Genomic DNA, 16,872 nt, shown 5'->3' with positions numbered 1-16,872 from the left:
TAAGTTTTGCTTGCAAAACAACTTATGAGCAACTTATGATGTCCTTCCAACTCATCAAAACCTTGGACAGTGAGTAGGTGAAGACCTTAGTTGTAATTTATGTGTGGGTTTGGCATGCTAAAGCATATTTTATCAGCACATGTGTTAGTTTGTCACATGACAATACACATGGAGACATAATCAAGTGCTTAGCGTGTTAGTATGTATATTTGATAGTAAGCACCTAGAGGTTAACTTGCTGCTTAATGGTGATAGTAATAAAATGATTAGGTTTGTGTGTGAGGGGCAATGTATTGGAGACTGAGGTTATAATATAGGTAGATGTGGTGAACTGTGAGACTGGAAATTGCTAGCGGATGTAGGTTTATTTTATAGTTTATTTTATAGAGTTAACAATTTCATTTAAGGATGCTTTTAAGTTGAAGCTTTTAAGAGGAAGAAGCTAGTACACAGATTTGGTGGCTGAAGTGAGAGAATGTGGGTGGCAGGTGCATTTAAGACCAGTAGAGATAGGTGTTACAAGGATTTCTAGCTAAGCCTGCCACATCCTTGCTTGTGCAGTTTGGCTTTAGAGGCTGTATACTATGGGTAGCTGTGAAGGAGTGGTAAGAAATAGCTGAAAAGGCTAGGCAGTGCTTGTGGATGAGGAGAGGACAGACTGGTTGGGGGTATTAGGAACATGTAGGACTGGGTAGGTGACTGGGGTATTGTGTTGTGTCATTGAGTAATGTGTTAGATCCAGACAGAACTAGTGACAATGAGCATGCATTAATGGTGCCAGCGGCCTTAGTCACTGGGGAGGCCAGTATGGTTCTACAATGTTGGGGAAAGCTTGGTGATGCATTAGGTAATATCCATGTGGAACTGGTGGCACTGAGTATGCATTAATGGTGCCAGTGGTGCTGGGACAGCCTTAATCACTGAGGAGGCCAAAATGGATTTTTTGGATTAGGAAGTGACTGGCTCCATGGGGTCAGCGCAATTGTGTGTGCTATTGGCATAGAGCATGAAGCCCATATGGAACTCGTGGCACTGAGTATGTGGTGTGACTGCAGTTGAGTACGGCCTTATTCAACAGGGAGGAGAGTTTGGGTTTACATTTAAAGAGATGCGTCTTGGATTAAAAATGATCTTGGAAGGGGGTGGGGCTCAGACACCAGACCTCACTGTTCAGCAATCTGGAGGTGTTATGGGCTTAATTCAGCAAAAGACAGATGAAAGGAGGCTCCTACTGATGACCGCTGTGAAGAGCTCACAATGTGGTGGTGGACTGGGCCCTATGTGATGGTGTAATGGACGGGCATAGGATATTTTACATCTTTTCCTATGTATAATTACAGTTTATTTATGTGTTTTTAAAATCTGACTGGAGAGGGATCGCTGAATTGAGCTGTGTGTGTGTACAAGTTTCAGCTGCCTGGGGCACGTGGAATGTGCCGATCTGTAACCATCACTATCAGGGGGACAGGGAGTAAACGCATTCTGAGACTCAAGAAGATCTTAATTAATCTTAATCTTAGGAAGAGGGCAGTAAAACTGACTTTTTAATTTAACTCATACCAGGCTACATGTGATCATGCTGATAAGAGGAGGAGAGTAGAGGCATCTCTGAGGTTTATGTGGGTCCTGTCTGCCATAGCTGCATCCTTTTCTTATTAGCTATCTGAACAACTAGATTATTGGAAACTAGATTATTGGAGTCCTCCAAGGGCAGAATTTTCCAAAGGGGTAGGACACCCAGTGAAAAATAAAGATAATTAAACTGAGCTAGGAAAATTAGAGCAAGCCAATTAAAGGAGACAAGAATGTTCTGTATTTAGAGAATCCTGTTGGGTGTTCAAGACTATGCAGTACCATCAGCCAGTCAGTATTTGTTCTCAAGACAAACTTCCTTTTGTTGCTTAGATTTATTATTTGTAGTAAAATTAATTTTGATTTTAAGTAATTGCAATTTTGCTAATCCTCAGCTTTGGAAAGCTGAGAAACATGGAAAAGTGCTCTTGTGGTCCAACCACAATGATTGATAAATGTTTAGCAAGGAAAGTAATCCCAAGATTTGGCATCCCCACCCACAACTGGCAGGAGTGGTAGAGAGAGCAAATGTGAAAAAATTCCCCAGGACACTTGATTGAATTGGGTAGCTGCATTACCCCTTGACTAATGACAGTTCCCTATGCATAGCCATAATCTTTAGGGCTGAAGTCAGCAAAATTGGAGACTGAGTTGGAAAATTCTTGAAATTAAGTTTATACATTATTTTTTATATCACCAGGTAAAGGGAGCTAACTTACCTCACAAAGAAACAATGAAACCATGAAGGTACATAAAATAAAGTAGACTGAACATGTAATGTGGAGCGATCATGAGGCGGATGCATACGCTGAGAAGAGCGAGATTTATTAAGGGCAAATCCATAATCAGAGTCATCAGAACAGTCCAGCGTCAGTGAGCCAAAACGAAGCGTTATGAAGAGTACATAGCACAAACATAAACAGAAAAAGGGAATAGACTATAACTAAAGATGAATACAAGCAATGATAAGAATTACAGTAACACTAAACAATAGAGATCACAAAACAGGCAGAGAAAAAAGAAACTTGGAACATGAACAGCGGCTAGGACTAACACACAGTGGTTAGCACAAACGAAGGCTAGAGTTAACAATGATTAGCAAAAACACAGGCAACAAGGCAGGGTTTACAGGATAATGAGGACTAATAATGTACAGTTGATAGAAATGAGATGAAAACCAAAACAAGGACTGGAACAAGAATGGAAAAAATGAACCAATTACATGATACAGGGAAACCTTGGCAATAGGATGCCAGGGAGTGATCAGTCATGACAGAACTTAGGATCCAGGGACCATACAGGGCAACATCTACAGCAATCAGGGCAATCCTCATCAGCCTCTTTAGTCCAGTTGAACAGCCTGGTTGGTCTGTGAATTGTACTCCTAAAGGCACAGAAAACTGTGGACAGAGTGAAATGCTTTTAACCTCTCCTCAGACCACCAATATGCCTTTCTAATCACAAGAGGCAGACGAAGCTAACAAAAGACAGCATACATATCAAGAGACTATTTGACACCAAACATTGGGGTCATAGATTGTGGACACGGTATGTTCCCATAAGTAACAGAAACAAGAACCATATTAGAAATATCAGTCCAGTTGTATGCATCACAATAAACTGAAAAAATCTGATCCTTGATGAAGAAAAGGTTAACAGACAATTAAACTAGTATAAATTGGTATTAATTGACTCAGTAACATATCAGTACTAAGGCATTTGATGTAATAGATCCATGGTGATCCTCTGGGTGACAGCATATCTTTCTACTTGCTGATTTAATCATTACTGGGATCTTGAAACAACATGAATGCAGAATTCATACATTAATAAAAGGACTGATGATTCTTGTTGAAGTGTATTAACAGAGATGTCATATTCAAATGGTGGTGAATACACTATCATGCACAAAAGAAAGTAAGAGAGGACTTTTCCCTACTTTGAATAACAATATTAATAGGGTTTTCAGCTGTCTCTGGAGAATGACAGGACAGGAAGCCTTAACCAATTTCATCAAATGTTATGACAAAGAATCATAGTGTTACAAACCATTCTTGTAATTATTGAGTATATGTAGATTATTGTTGATAATCAACAAAAAGACCAAAGGGGGAATGTGGGATAGTCAGAATATACATTTTCTACTTTTATATTATGCCAGCCACCAATTAATCTTAGCTGAATGTGCAATGTACATGTTTAATTAATGTGTACATGTTAAACAAACACCGTGTTGCATATGAAGTGTGGTCTTTGTTCTACCAACATAATCAGGTAGGTAATTATATGGGTGGATTGCATCTAAAAATAATAATTTTCATCATTAGCTAGTAGCCTAAGAATGGATATTGCCACATTGTTAGCAAATTGAAATTCTACTGTATGTGAATCCAGAACTGGGGGCAGATGATCCTTTGATATATATATATATATATATATATATATATATATATATATATATATATATATATATATATATATATCCCCATTTCTGCAGGTCATCTGTAATTGGCTACTTCCACAGTCCCCAAGTATTAAAGTGAATTAGCTTTACCAAGACCATGAGCAAAGAATGAAAAGAGAAGCAGCAGAAAAGATGAGTAAATCTAAAGGAGTCTAAAGGAAGTGACTGTAGCAAGCCAACTTACGTTCTGCAAATACTTCAGAAAAAATCCCACTGTATTGTAATACTTAAATAATCTATTTGACCTGCTAGCTAACCTCTTGCATCTCTTTTGTGCATTAACATTAACTTCTATAACTCTCACTGGCTTTGTCAAACTCTGATAATAAAAAGTGTTTTTTTTTTCTTCACTGTACTCCTGACTCTCTAGTTTTCTCTCTCTCTCTCTCTGTGGACTGTTCTAGAAAAATGCTGATGTTTCCATTGTTAACTTTGTTACACAAGGCTAGCAGGCTTTTTATAAAAAAATATATCATACCATATCATATCTGACATCATATCATATATGAGATATATTTTACAAACATTCTGCATCAGTTTACTATTGATCCTTGGAAACTCTGTATCTAAGACTATGAAGAGAGCAACAGTATCTTCAACCCATTCCTTTGGATGTAAGCAGCTTTGTTCTGAAAACCTAGAGACCACCTTTCTTTGGGGAAATAGTGCTGCCTTAGCCAGTTCCCAAGTGTCACATTTGTGGATTTTGAGCTCAAAACTGGTCCCACTCAGCACTGCACTTGTAAATATTAGTAGAACACGATCAGATGAACACTACTTTGTCAAGCTACTTGTAAGTTCTTTCATTGAGGAAATAGCTTCAGACCACGAAAGCAAATATTCTGCCAAGCAGACTTGGACTTCTACGCAATCCCAAAGTCCCAATTTTCCTTTTAGGTGAAGATGCAAGCACTAAATGAAATTGACATAACATGAAAGCACAAAACTTTACTTAGGCATTCTCTGTAAAATCTTATTAATATGATTCAAATATTTAGGTTTTGACCAAAACCTTTTGTACTCTTCAGTTCTTCATATCCACATGGGTCCAATTTTGATTATGGACTCTGAATGAACCACCCCCCCCCCTCCCGCCACAAAACCCCCAAACAACTTTTTAAGCATAAGCATTCTGTGGAGTAACAGTAATAGAACGATTGACAGACAAACAATATAATCATATACATGTTATAACATATATGTTCTGGGTGGTTCTTTACCTCTATCCTCCTCCATGCATCTTGTCAGGTTGCATGAACACCCCAATGTTCTTCTCTGAATTAAAGAGATAGTTAAAGGGAGCACTAAATTCATAAACAATGTGTTCTATCAAAAATGGTCAGGTGTGATTTCGACACTGCAGAGCTCGTTGCTCAACTGTGTCTTTGGTGGGGGAGCGAGAGATAGGTTTGTATTGTCAGTGGTAAGTGATAAACAAGGGGAAAAGCAAAGAGAATCTGAGTTGTTTTGACACCTTACTGCTCATTAAGCCAATGTGCCAGTGGCAGGAGATACCCCCTCCCAATGGCATGCAAGTTTCACTGCTCTGTGTCTCTTTGGAGCCAGATAATTTGTTCTCATCTGCTGTTTTCAAAGCATAGCATAAACACATTTTGTATCTGTGTTAAACAGTTGTCATTATTTTGTTTATAGTTCTTGTAATATATTCGGCCAACACTATGGGATCAAATTGCTATTGTCTTCTTCAGCTTGTAATGTGTGGTCAAGGTAAGGTGATTTATATTTAGCAGGAAACAAATACACTGTTGCACCTCTGAATTGTCACAGAGGTTTGTGTTTTGTCGCAAATGTGCTGGTGTTAAAAGCTAAAAATATCATCTTAACTTATTAGATCAACTAGATAAAAATAATAAAATAAAATACAAATAATTTACTGTATACATGAACCATTGATTGTTCCAAGCTTTTTCTGTGGCTGCTGGGTTGTGGTGGAGATGAGGAGTAGGAAGAAGTGCTCTGAGCAGCACCTCTGAGGGAACATAGTCTTAGATCTTAGATAATCTAGGCAGTAGCATTCACCGTATAATATACAGGGTATTGGCATAATAATGGAAACATCAAACAATATGCTGTTTGCCTTCAGTCTGTCTTGGAATACTATTTTACAAGTTGTGAACTGTGTGTATAGGACGTTAGATCACCGTTCAGGAAGGAACACTCCAGTTCTTTTGGGGGAAAAGGAGGCAGAAATATGCTGTGTGTTCCAATACTTACAAAGGTTCGTTCAGAAAAGGTTTTAAATGCCGTGACAGGGGCAGCCATGGAAGGCATTTGAGTTTTGGCTTTCTCCAAACATAAATGTGTCCAGATGTAAGAAGTAAAGGGCAAGAGATGACTCAGATTATATTACTCCATTATTCTGGTCTTTGTGCTCCATATCCTAGGTTATGTTTCTTTTGTATGCTGGCTTTGAATCCAAGCAGATTCTGAATGCCAGCCCTGCCATAAATTAATGAAGCTAATGATGTACAGTTTTTCTTAAGACAGGGTCAGAAAAGATTAATTTCTGTGGAAATTCCTGAAGCCATAGTTATGTGGCAGCTCTCATATTAAAGGCCCTGCACAGTTTTCTCCTTACTCAAAATGTTATATTACCTGGAAGTATATAATTATCTTCATACTTCTGCTTTAGTCAAACATTTATTGGACACTGCAGAGTGCATAAAATAAACTCTAAATGTATAAATTTATTTGTATACTGCCACCTAACTACTGTTTAGGAATGACATTTTATTTGATGTTATCTTTGATGTCATAGATAATACTAATTGATTAGAGAATCATAAGCTTATATTGCATATTCATGAACTGTAAAATTCATGACTCCGCAAGGCTCTACTCCGCAAGGCTCTACTCTAGTAACAGGGATGGCATGTGCAAACAAGTTTTTGGAAGCAAGCAGGTGAAAGTGCACAGTTATTGAATGCAAGCAGGAGAAAGATTACTTTCTACATTTTATTCTAGAAAATGGCTCCATGGGCTCAAATCTTTAGGGTTGAACTGGCACCAACGAACTGAGTTTGTAGCAAGCATTTTACTGGAAATTGGCCAGCTGATTAAAGCTTAAGTTTTCCTCGCACTTACTGGAGGCAATAATGTGGATAATAAGTTGGTAAGTTTTTATTTTTTCTTAATAGTCATTGTTTTCATTTGACACTTTATTCAATAATATAGGAAGCACAGAGAATATAACATTTTTGAGAATATAACATTTTTGGAGGCTAACATTTGCTAATTTTATGTGCTTTAGATCAACTTCAAATTTATTTTTAGAATGTTATATGATATGATACACCAACATTTTTTAAACTGCTAATAGTCACTGACTTTCCCACATTTAGCTTCTGCCTGTTGGCTATAACTAGTTAACCAGCCAAATATAAGCTAGCTTTTTAATGTTAGCTAACAGCTTTAATGTAAACATGAGCAATATGTAATAAATGGACAGATGCTGCTGCTCTAAATATGTTCTAACTGTGGTGTCCTCTAATTTAACCAGATAATTTGATTAGGCTCTATTTAAACATGGCACACATTCCGCTGTTGACCCCTAACAGACAACCAACATTCTTTCACCTCTTCAGTTTCAGACAAGTAAAGCAGAGTTGATGCGATCCTATTTCCAGCCTGCTCCATGCTGACTAGGGTGGTTACGTTTGACACTGAGGCTGTCAATCTGGACAAGGACCTTTAATATGGAAGGTTTTTAGGGTGAATTATGAATTAATGAATTAAATCTATATGTAGAGATATGCAAAATTGTAGTAAAGTACACAGAATTTCCAGAGAAACAACATTTCGGACAGGAGTCCTTCAAAAGCTCTGCAAACAAAGTGCTTCTGTTGTTTCTCTGAAAATTGTCACTACAATTTTGAATATATTTATTCAAGTCAGGTGTCATACTTAGCCAGATCATAGATTTCATTTTTTTAGAAACTCTTGCATGGTTTTGGCATACTCTGGATCAATATGGTGATATGGTGGAATTTTCCTCTTGTGTCAAGCTTCTGGAGATTGGGAGTTATCTTGTCAGCCAGTATTTTGGTATATCCACAGGCAGTCATAGTGCCATTTATAGATGTCATCTCCCAACACCTTTGGCACTCATGCAACCCCATATTACCATACTCCCACCTCTGCATTTCACTGTCAGGACTATGCATTCACTATGGTACTCTCGGCCAGATTTAACTTCATACATGCTGGACTGACCTGAGCTACACAAATGTGCACACAATATCCATCAGGCTTCTTTTCAAAGTTTAATCTTAGCAAAATTTATTCTTACAGTTTGGTGCTGAAGTACAAGTAATGGAGTTTTTCTTGGATGTTGTCCATAGATGAAAACTTTCTGCAATGTCCTTCGCACTGTACGAACTCTCACAGAAAATCTGATTTCCATTGATACCCCATTTATTTGTCTGTTTGTTTTTCAGAGGTAGGTTGTGCAAGTAGTACAAACATGGTGTCATTTTAGGAGGATGGCCATTACAGCTCTGGTACTAAGGCTTGACCTATACCTTTTAATTACTGTTGCAACTGTGTTTTGACTGCTTTTTAGTCTGTGACCAGTCTTCCTGCATCCCTTTTCATCTTTGTGAAGTCTCAATATCAGATTTTCCACTGCCTCTGTCAGTTATTTTCCATGGTGAAAATATATACAGATAGGCAACCCATAGGTCATGAGTCTATAGAAAAAAGTCATCAGCTACTTCCTGAGCTTAAATGACATCAAGCTGTAGGCTAAGATGAAAATGGTCATTCACTCACTGATGTCTGTGACCAGGATTCTGGAAAAGTGTGGTCTATATATATATATATATTTGCAGTCTTGCCATGCTGCCCATTAAGACTTAAAGACTTGATCAGTGACTTTGATAGCAAGACTCCTAGGCTCTTGGTGAGTGATAACTATTAAACGGCATTTGGATTACTATACACATAATGCCCACAGGCTGTGAACAAGGCAGAGAAAAGACTGAAAACAAGATATGCCTCAAAGTAATGGTTGTATTGTTGTAATATTTGTTGCGCAGAGTCAAGACCCCCAAGTGAAACAAACTCTTTGAATTGATGACCAATTGAGCTTTCCTCTAACCCCACCATCAGGCCTTTTTCTTTACATTTCTTTTTTTCCCCCATTTCCACTTTTACTTCTGCTTATTTTCTAGTTTGTATGTATACTTAATAAAAGAGTCTGCTGCTCATTTGATTCTTCTGTTAGTTATATAATTCTGTTGATTAAAAATGTTTATTTTATTTAAAGAGGTTAATGTATATTTAAGTCATTCATTAATGTTAGGAGAATTTTCTATTTAAGAATTTTACCATGAGAGTACCATTTAAACTGTAAAAGATGGACTAGAACATTTCTTATAGAGGGGATCAGTGAATTCCATATTGCATCCATTTTTGCACAGTGTTATATTTTCAGGGATGGCATGTCCTGTATTAGGACACAAATCTATAGTGGTGCCCTGCGTGGTTGTATCTGCATTTAATATATAATGATAAAAATGTTACAGCTGCCTCTAGTTTGTATTCTAAGTAGAAGCTCATGCTGCTACATCATGTTTATAATTTTGTACTGAGGAAGTTGCAGGTTTTACATCAGTGAGAAGAAAGCAGCCTAAGAGGAATTGAGGATGTATAAAATGTATATATTTGGATGGTTATCCTAGTGAGAAGTACCCAAAGGTCTCTCACTGATGAAACATTCACTATTCACTTGCTGTAGTTTTGTTAAAAAAATGCATCACCCCATTTCTTTAGTAGAAAAATTACCTTCAGAGAGTAGCTGTGACATATACTGTACGCTTTAGATTAATAAATGCACTTTTTTGCCTTTCATACAGTATCAGATACAGTCTGTAAAAACTAACCAATATGACATTTATAGTAAAAAAAAATTCCATTATGTACTATTTAGTAAATAAACCAAAAAATGGCAGTTCTCTATAGGGGCTTGCACGGGTTATAAATATGAAAAGAAAAATATAAACAAATCAGACAGCACTTGAAAAGCCTTTGGAAGTTTTATTTTAAGAATAACACAGGTCATACAGCATCTGTGGTCGCCTGATGAGATTGAGGTTGTGACCTCATACTCTAGGGGATATAAATGGTTGGGAGACAGTAGGTCAAAGATTACAGATCCTGTTTTGGGAGAGTGGTTGCAGGCATACTCTATATTAAATAATTTTTGTTTTGAGTGTAATTAGAATCAGGTGCTGCTTGGTGTCAGTGTCAAAAATCCAAAGAAAAAAAAGAAAAAAAGAAACTCTTCAAACCAAGCACTCATTAAATTAAAATGTCTTTATTATATTGGCATGCCCTAACTGGACTGTTAAAATGCCCTGGCATAATGTCTAATACCTTCTTCAGGTCATAATACAAAGGAACTAAAGAAAGGTGTGGTGAGATAGTCAAACCAATTGATTTTGCACTAGTGTCTCTCAAATACATGTCCACTTAAAAACAACAGCCACAAGAGAAAAAAACACATGCATATAGTAAGCACAACACAGTCTCCTAGTGGCATTTAGCACACATCTAAAAGCATAATTTAAGCAAACTTTACAATCATCACAGAAGTGGTCTATGATCTATTTCCTCATTAAGGCTTGGGAAATCCTTAACTCTCAATCTCCAGATCCAAATTGTTTCTCATTTAAGTAATAACCAGTCTACACCCCCTGCCCCCATGGACTTACAGTGAGTTGGAAATTACGATGAGGAAGAGGGTTCATCCATTACAGCACAATTTACCTCAGTAAGATGTTCAGAATTGGCCCCATGACTTAAAATTAAACTAAGTAGACCTGGCACTGTGAAAGTCAATATCATTTTTGTGTTCCTGTAGTTCCCTGTGAAATAACTATTCAAAGTGCATTTGAGAAACAAATTGAAAAATCTAATTTACAAATGGACCCCATAAGCCTGAACATGCAAAAGACAAAGAAATCATTAAAACAGGGGAAAATAAATCTATTGCTCAGAGTCATGCATGGACCACTTTGCTTCTATGTTTTTGATTATATGTGCTGCATCACATATGAACTTCATAGTGCAGAACAGTAATTAGCTGCAATAGCTGTATTGTGAAGTATGTTTCATGTGGAATGCTAAACAATTCTATTTCCCTGCACATTAGCCCTACCCCTTAATTCATGCCTATGGGTTAGGTGTCCCAGTTCTTGTTGGTATAGGGAGGTAGGCCAAAGTGTTAGGGCTACTTGGCCCTCCAAATGTAGGTTTTTCAGAGACAAACTCTAAATGAAGTGTTATGAAAAATTTCTCACAATGCTTTGCAAATCACAGCAAAATGGATGCACAAACAACCAAAGAAACCCATAAATGTATTTTCCCAGAAAAGTGTTTTCTCTGCTAATAGAGATATAAAAGTACAGCATATTAGAAATGTCTGGCAAAAACATGTTGAGGCTGTTTAAAGCCATTGAGGACTGCTGATGATGTATCGGTTTCTTGAAGGGTTTTTCGATTTCATAGGGGAAGATTTCAACCATTAATTTGCCCATTTCACTCCACTTATCATTAGTTTTAGTCATTGTCATTGACATTGATTTTACATTAAACCATCCACCAATAGCATTTTGTTATAACTCAGAGCCAAGACTGGGTTGCAACACTACTGCTATTATGCATTTGATGGCCCAGTTGTCAGCATTAACTATGACTCTAGAAAAAAGCCTCAAATGAGAAAATGCCTGTCACTTACTCAGCTTTCTCCTCAAATCGAATCACCAAAGGGTTTCACAAACAGAAAATCTTATGAATTAATTAAACAGAGAACATATAATTGTAGATAAGTGTGCTCTGTAGACAACCTGGGATGTCTTAAGTAGTCATGGTTGGGAACCTATGTAAAGTCACCAGAAAGGGACAGCCAGTGACCTGTAACAACCTAGTGACCCACCCTAGTCCTAATGGCCATGACATGAAACCATGAGGATGTGGCACCTCTTTAACTAAGGCCTCTAAAAGACACCATGAAGCATGGCTCATTGGAAGCTGATGTATGATGTCCTGTTTAATTATTGGGATCCAAACATACATTTTATTTTATAAACATCCAGGTGTTAAGGTTCAACCTCTTGACAGTCTGCTTGATTCCATGTTACTGTGACTAATGGCACAGATGTGCAGGGCTGGGTAGATGTATTCATGAAACAATAAGTGCAAGACATGGTTGTTTAGAAATTTGAGTGCCTTTGCTAGTTATTCAAGCTGTGTAAACTGTCTGCTATTACAATTTAATGTCACTGAAGAGATTATCTGGGAAAATGGCAAGTAAACAAACACAAGTGAGGCATTAAATCTAAAAAAAGAACATTGTGGAAGCAGTTGTGCCAATAGCCAAAGTGAAACCAGTAAAGAGACCAATACCAGGCTACCCCATTACAGTTGGAAAGAGTGGACTCACTATTCCTACCATGATATGTGAAATCAAGTGTAGAGTGAAAGTCCATCTTAAGGGGGTGATGATGTCATTTGAACCAGCAGTAGAAAGGATCATTGTCCAGATGGTTTAGGAGTATTTTTTCAACCATTGTTGATTTCAAAATCTCCATTCAAAACTTCATCCCGTATAATGTCTATCCCCCTATCAAAGAACAATGTTTTGTAGGTTACAAAAATTTGTGACCTTATACTCTTGCTCCGGAAGAAAAACAACTCAGGTCTAGTGACTCAGCAAATTAACATCCATGCAAACTCAGCTGAAGTACCTGCTGATCAGGGTAGAGTGTATCAACACTGTGGAGAAATGGCAGCCACCTGTTGTCCTAGCCTTTCTTCAAAAAAGCTGAACAGGAGACAATCAGTCGCATTCGGATAAAGTGTCTGATGTTTTTTTCTCAGAAAGATAGTGATATCTAGTGTATTCCAAAACTAAAAAAATCAATCTAAAAAGCCACCCAGAAAAACTACAATGCTATTCTAAAATCCTTATATAAGAATTTATAAAATATATGTTAGATGTTGCATGTTGGATGTTGCATATTGGATAGGGGCTGGCTAATGACGTCTATTTCACCATACTCATCACCAGTCATGTGTGTCAGAAAAAAAGACTTGTGAAAAGTTTGTGTTTTTATATGGACTTTAGGGAACTAAATCATAAAACATCTCTGACCAATACCTTTGCTGCACATCCAGATGAATTTAGGAGTATATGCTTGGTTTTCAGTTTTGGCAGTGCATACCACCAGGGCTTTGTGGAGGAAAACTCTCAGCAATACACAGCCTTCAGCACCCCCTGGGGATTATATAAGTGTGTTTGTGTCCCATTTGACCTAACTAATGTGCCAGAAGCTTTCCAAAGGTTCGTGGGAGGGGTTTTGGAGGGTTTGTGAAATGAGTGCTGCTACACATATTTAGACAATGTGCTGTATTTTACTAAGACCTTTGGTGAACACAAGGAAGATCTCTCATGTATCTCCTTCAAAGCACAGATGATCTCAATGGTCTGAGGATAAAGTCTAGAAATATCAGAGCCAGCAGCAAAGCATTTTGGAAACTTCCCTCAAAAACACCAATCACTCAGACAGCCGAACATGTAGACATGATGACCACACCTCCTATTCTGGCATACCCCAACTCTGACCTACCATTTGTGCAGCATATGGATGTATCCAATGAGGGTTTACGATTTATTAGCAGTAAGGCAGCAAATTACAAGTTCAGTTATGGTTCCTGAATACATTATCCAGGTGAAATGAGATATCATTTACATTCTGACAAGTTTGTTTTTAGCTCTCAAGTGGGAAATTTGTGATAAATTCAGGGATTACCTTTTTATGCAAATAGTTTTAGCATGTTTACTAATAACATCTCACTAGCCTATGTTCAGAGCACAGCAATACAATGTAAGTCATTATTTGATGGAGAAGCTGGCTAACTTCCATTTTGATCTCAAATATAGGTCAGGAAAGACAAATATGGATGCCAACAAAATGTCCCACTATCCTGTCACCATCAGTGACCACATGAATGAGTAAACTGAGGCTTTGTCACCAAAGATGATCTCTACAATAAGGCAAGGGTGCAAGGCTACTCTTGAAGTGAAAGTGCCTTGAGCTGCTGCAGTGCTATTCACTTCCAACAACAAGGAACCCTTACCAAATGTGGTGTCAATCACTCCCTGGGTCATAAAAGCAGCACAGCATGAAGACATCCCAGTCACAGAGGTAATGAAGCTAAAACAAAGTAATTGGAAGCCAAATGAAAAAGATAAAAAAACTAATTGGACAAGCCACAAGGAAACTGGTACTTACTGACAACGGAATCCTTTTCAGACAGACAGGTTCACGAAACAGAAACAGAAATATCCTATTATTTCAGAAAAGGTGCCCAATGGGTTCAATAACCATCACTGCACTACTTGAACGAGTTTCTGTTGACTACCTTCACCTTGAGCCAAGCAAGGGAGACTATCAGTATATTCTCGTAGTGGTTGGTCATTCCATGCATTTTGCACAGGCCTGTACAACAAGAAATAATTTGGGTAAAATGGTGACTGAGAAAACATTCTATGACTTTATCCCTTCAGATATCCTGGGAAATTGCAACATGATCAGGGGCAGGACTTTGACTACAGTTTGTTCTAGAGACTCCAACAGCAGTCTGGTATATCTCATTTCTGCACCATGCCTTATCATCCACAGGGAAATCCCACAGAGAGACTGAACAGAGCAATGATGCAGATACTCATGAAAATGCATGAAGAGAAAAAGACAGAATGGAAAGATCACTTAAACATATTATTCACATGTATAATTTTACAAGCACACAGAACTACGGGATACTAATTATGGTTTCTACTCTATGGAACAACCCCATGGTTACCAAATGACATACTTCTTGGCATGGAAACAGATGGTGAGTCGCACACAAGATTTACATTTGCAGAGAAATGTAGCACGAGATTTCAGGAAGCATACGAAGTATTACCATCACTGAAGGTGAGCATGACGTAGTTGATTCTGATGAAGAAGAAAAAAATCTTGTACCTGCCACATCCTTACATCATTTGACCTGAAAACTACTAGATCTAAACCTATGTGAACCATACTTCAAACAGATGATTATTACAGAGGATTTCCAAGCACCTCCACAGGGGACTGAAGTTGAACCTGATACTTCTGCTGATGCCCACAATGAGTACTGGGTGCTGCAACAAACAAATGAGGAAAAACCTGTCCTGCAAAGGTCTGTATGGACTGTAAGACCAAGAGAGCTCTTTATATAACAACAGCTGGGCCAACTCACTTATCAGCCATGGGGACCAGGAATAAATGCAGTTTGCCTACCTGTATAACACCGACCATATTAGCTTATACAGTGTCACCAGAGCTTTGCTTTTCTACGTGGCCAGTGGTCTGGTGTTGTAAACAAATTAAAAAACCTAGATGTATAGCATAAGACATCTGGAGACATCTTGAAAATAGGGGAGAGTGTGGAAGATTGAAAAATAGTATTCTACAAGATTCAGAAAAACAGAGACCATCCCTACATAAACATTTTAAACATTTTCTTGTCAAATTATTTTATTGTTCACAGAGCCTGAGAAAATTTCGAGATACCATGTAGACAGAGTTATAATTTAACTAAATAAATTTTTTTTGGAGCCCTATAGATGGGGCTCTTTGCTAAGTTGTTAGGGAACCTAGAGCCTCTGGCCAAATTCTGGACAAAGTTCAAAATAAATCTTATGTCACAGGTTAACAACTTCAATGCTGTGTTGTTATCCCCTGTCTTTCCATAGAGAAAGATAACGAGCGAGCATACAGTCTTAAGATGTTGTAATGCTACATTATGCTTGGACAAGGTTCCCCTAGGCCTGAGGCCAGCAACATTTTTGCAATTCGAAGTTGATGGGTCTTGCAGTTAAAAAGAGGTCTATCAGAACAGTCCTGGCAGAAGACGGAAATTGGCATCCAGCTGTGCTGCTTGTGCTGAAGGCTTCCTGGAGCACTCCAACAATACTCTAGGGCCTTTCATTCCGATTTTCGATTTCCTCTTTTCTTTTGTCTTATCCTCTATCAAACTCTTTCCACCACTACAGCAATATTCAGTTTTAAGTAAATTTACCAAGTGACATTTCACACATTTGAAGGTTTGGGTTATCCTTTGTGGGGGGAAAAATTGCTTTGTCATTTTGGAATAAATGTAAAATGTAGGCCAGCATACAGCAATGCAACTGCAGACTTGCAGAAGTATAGAATAGGGAAGTACAGGGAAGCACAGAATTTTAAAAAGTAGGTGTACTTTTCATGTGAAGCAAGAACAGAAATCTGTGTTGCAATGCCCTGAGACCATCACTTCTTAATTTTTTCACTCTTAAGTTGGTGGGGTATGCTAGAGGCATTTTAGATTCTTCTGTCTCTTAACTTAATAATGCAGAACATCTTTTAAAGTTAAGTGCATCCACATTTTAGCTTTGTGTGTTTGTACTTAGCTGCATATGTCACCATTTTAAGTCTCTTTTGTTTTTCTTTCTTTATACCCTTCTCTGAAATTAACATCTGTTTTTCCTTCACATCTCTTATCGCTCAGTTTATTTGTATTTGCTGTTCAGATTTTTTCCTCTTTTTCTGTTTTACTTTGTTCTCCATTTTGTTTTTTCATCTGCCCTATCTTAGTCTTCTGTTGAACACTTAGTATGGGTCTATGCTGTATTCTGAAGATTCGAACATACTCAAAATAGTTTACAGGGGTGCTGTGCATTCATAAAGTGCAAGCAATTTGCTTCATTCCATTTGGAGATCTGGACTAGCTTGCAGCCAACAAAGATA

The sequence above is a fragment of the Electrophorus electricus genome, chromosome 3, assembly GCF_041902795.1.
Source record: "Electrophorus electricus isolate QZ-2024a chromosome 3, ASM4190279v1, whole genome shotgun sequence".
NCBI classification, from domain to species: Eukaryota; Metazoa; Chordata; class Actinopteri; order Gymnotiformes; family Gymnotidae; genus Electrophorus; species Electrophorus electricus.
The sequence above is the reverse complement of the archived record's forward strand: the minus strand, read 5'-3'. Positions refer to the sequence as shown.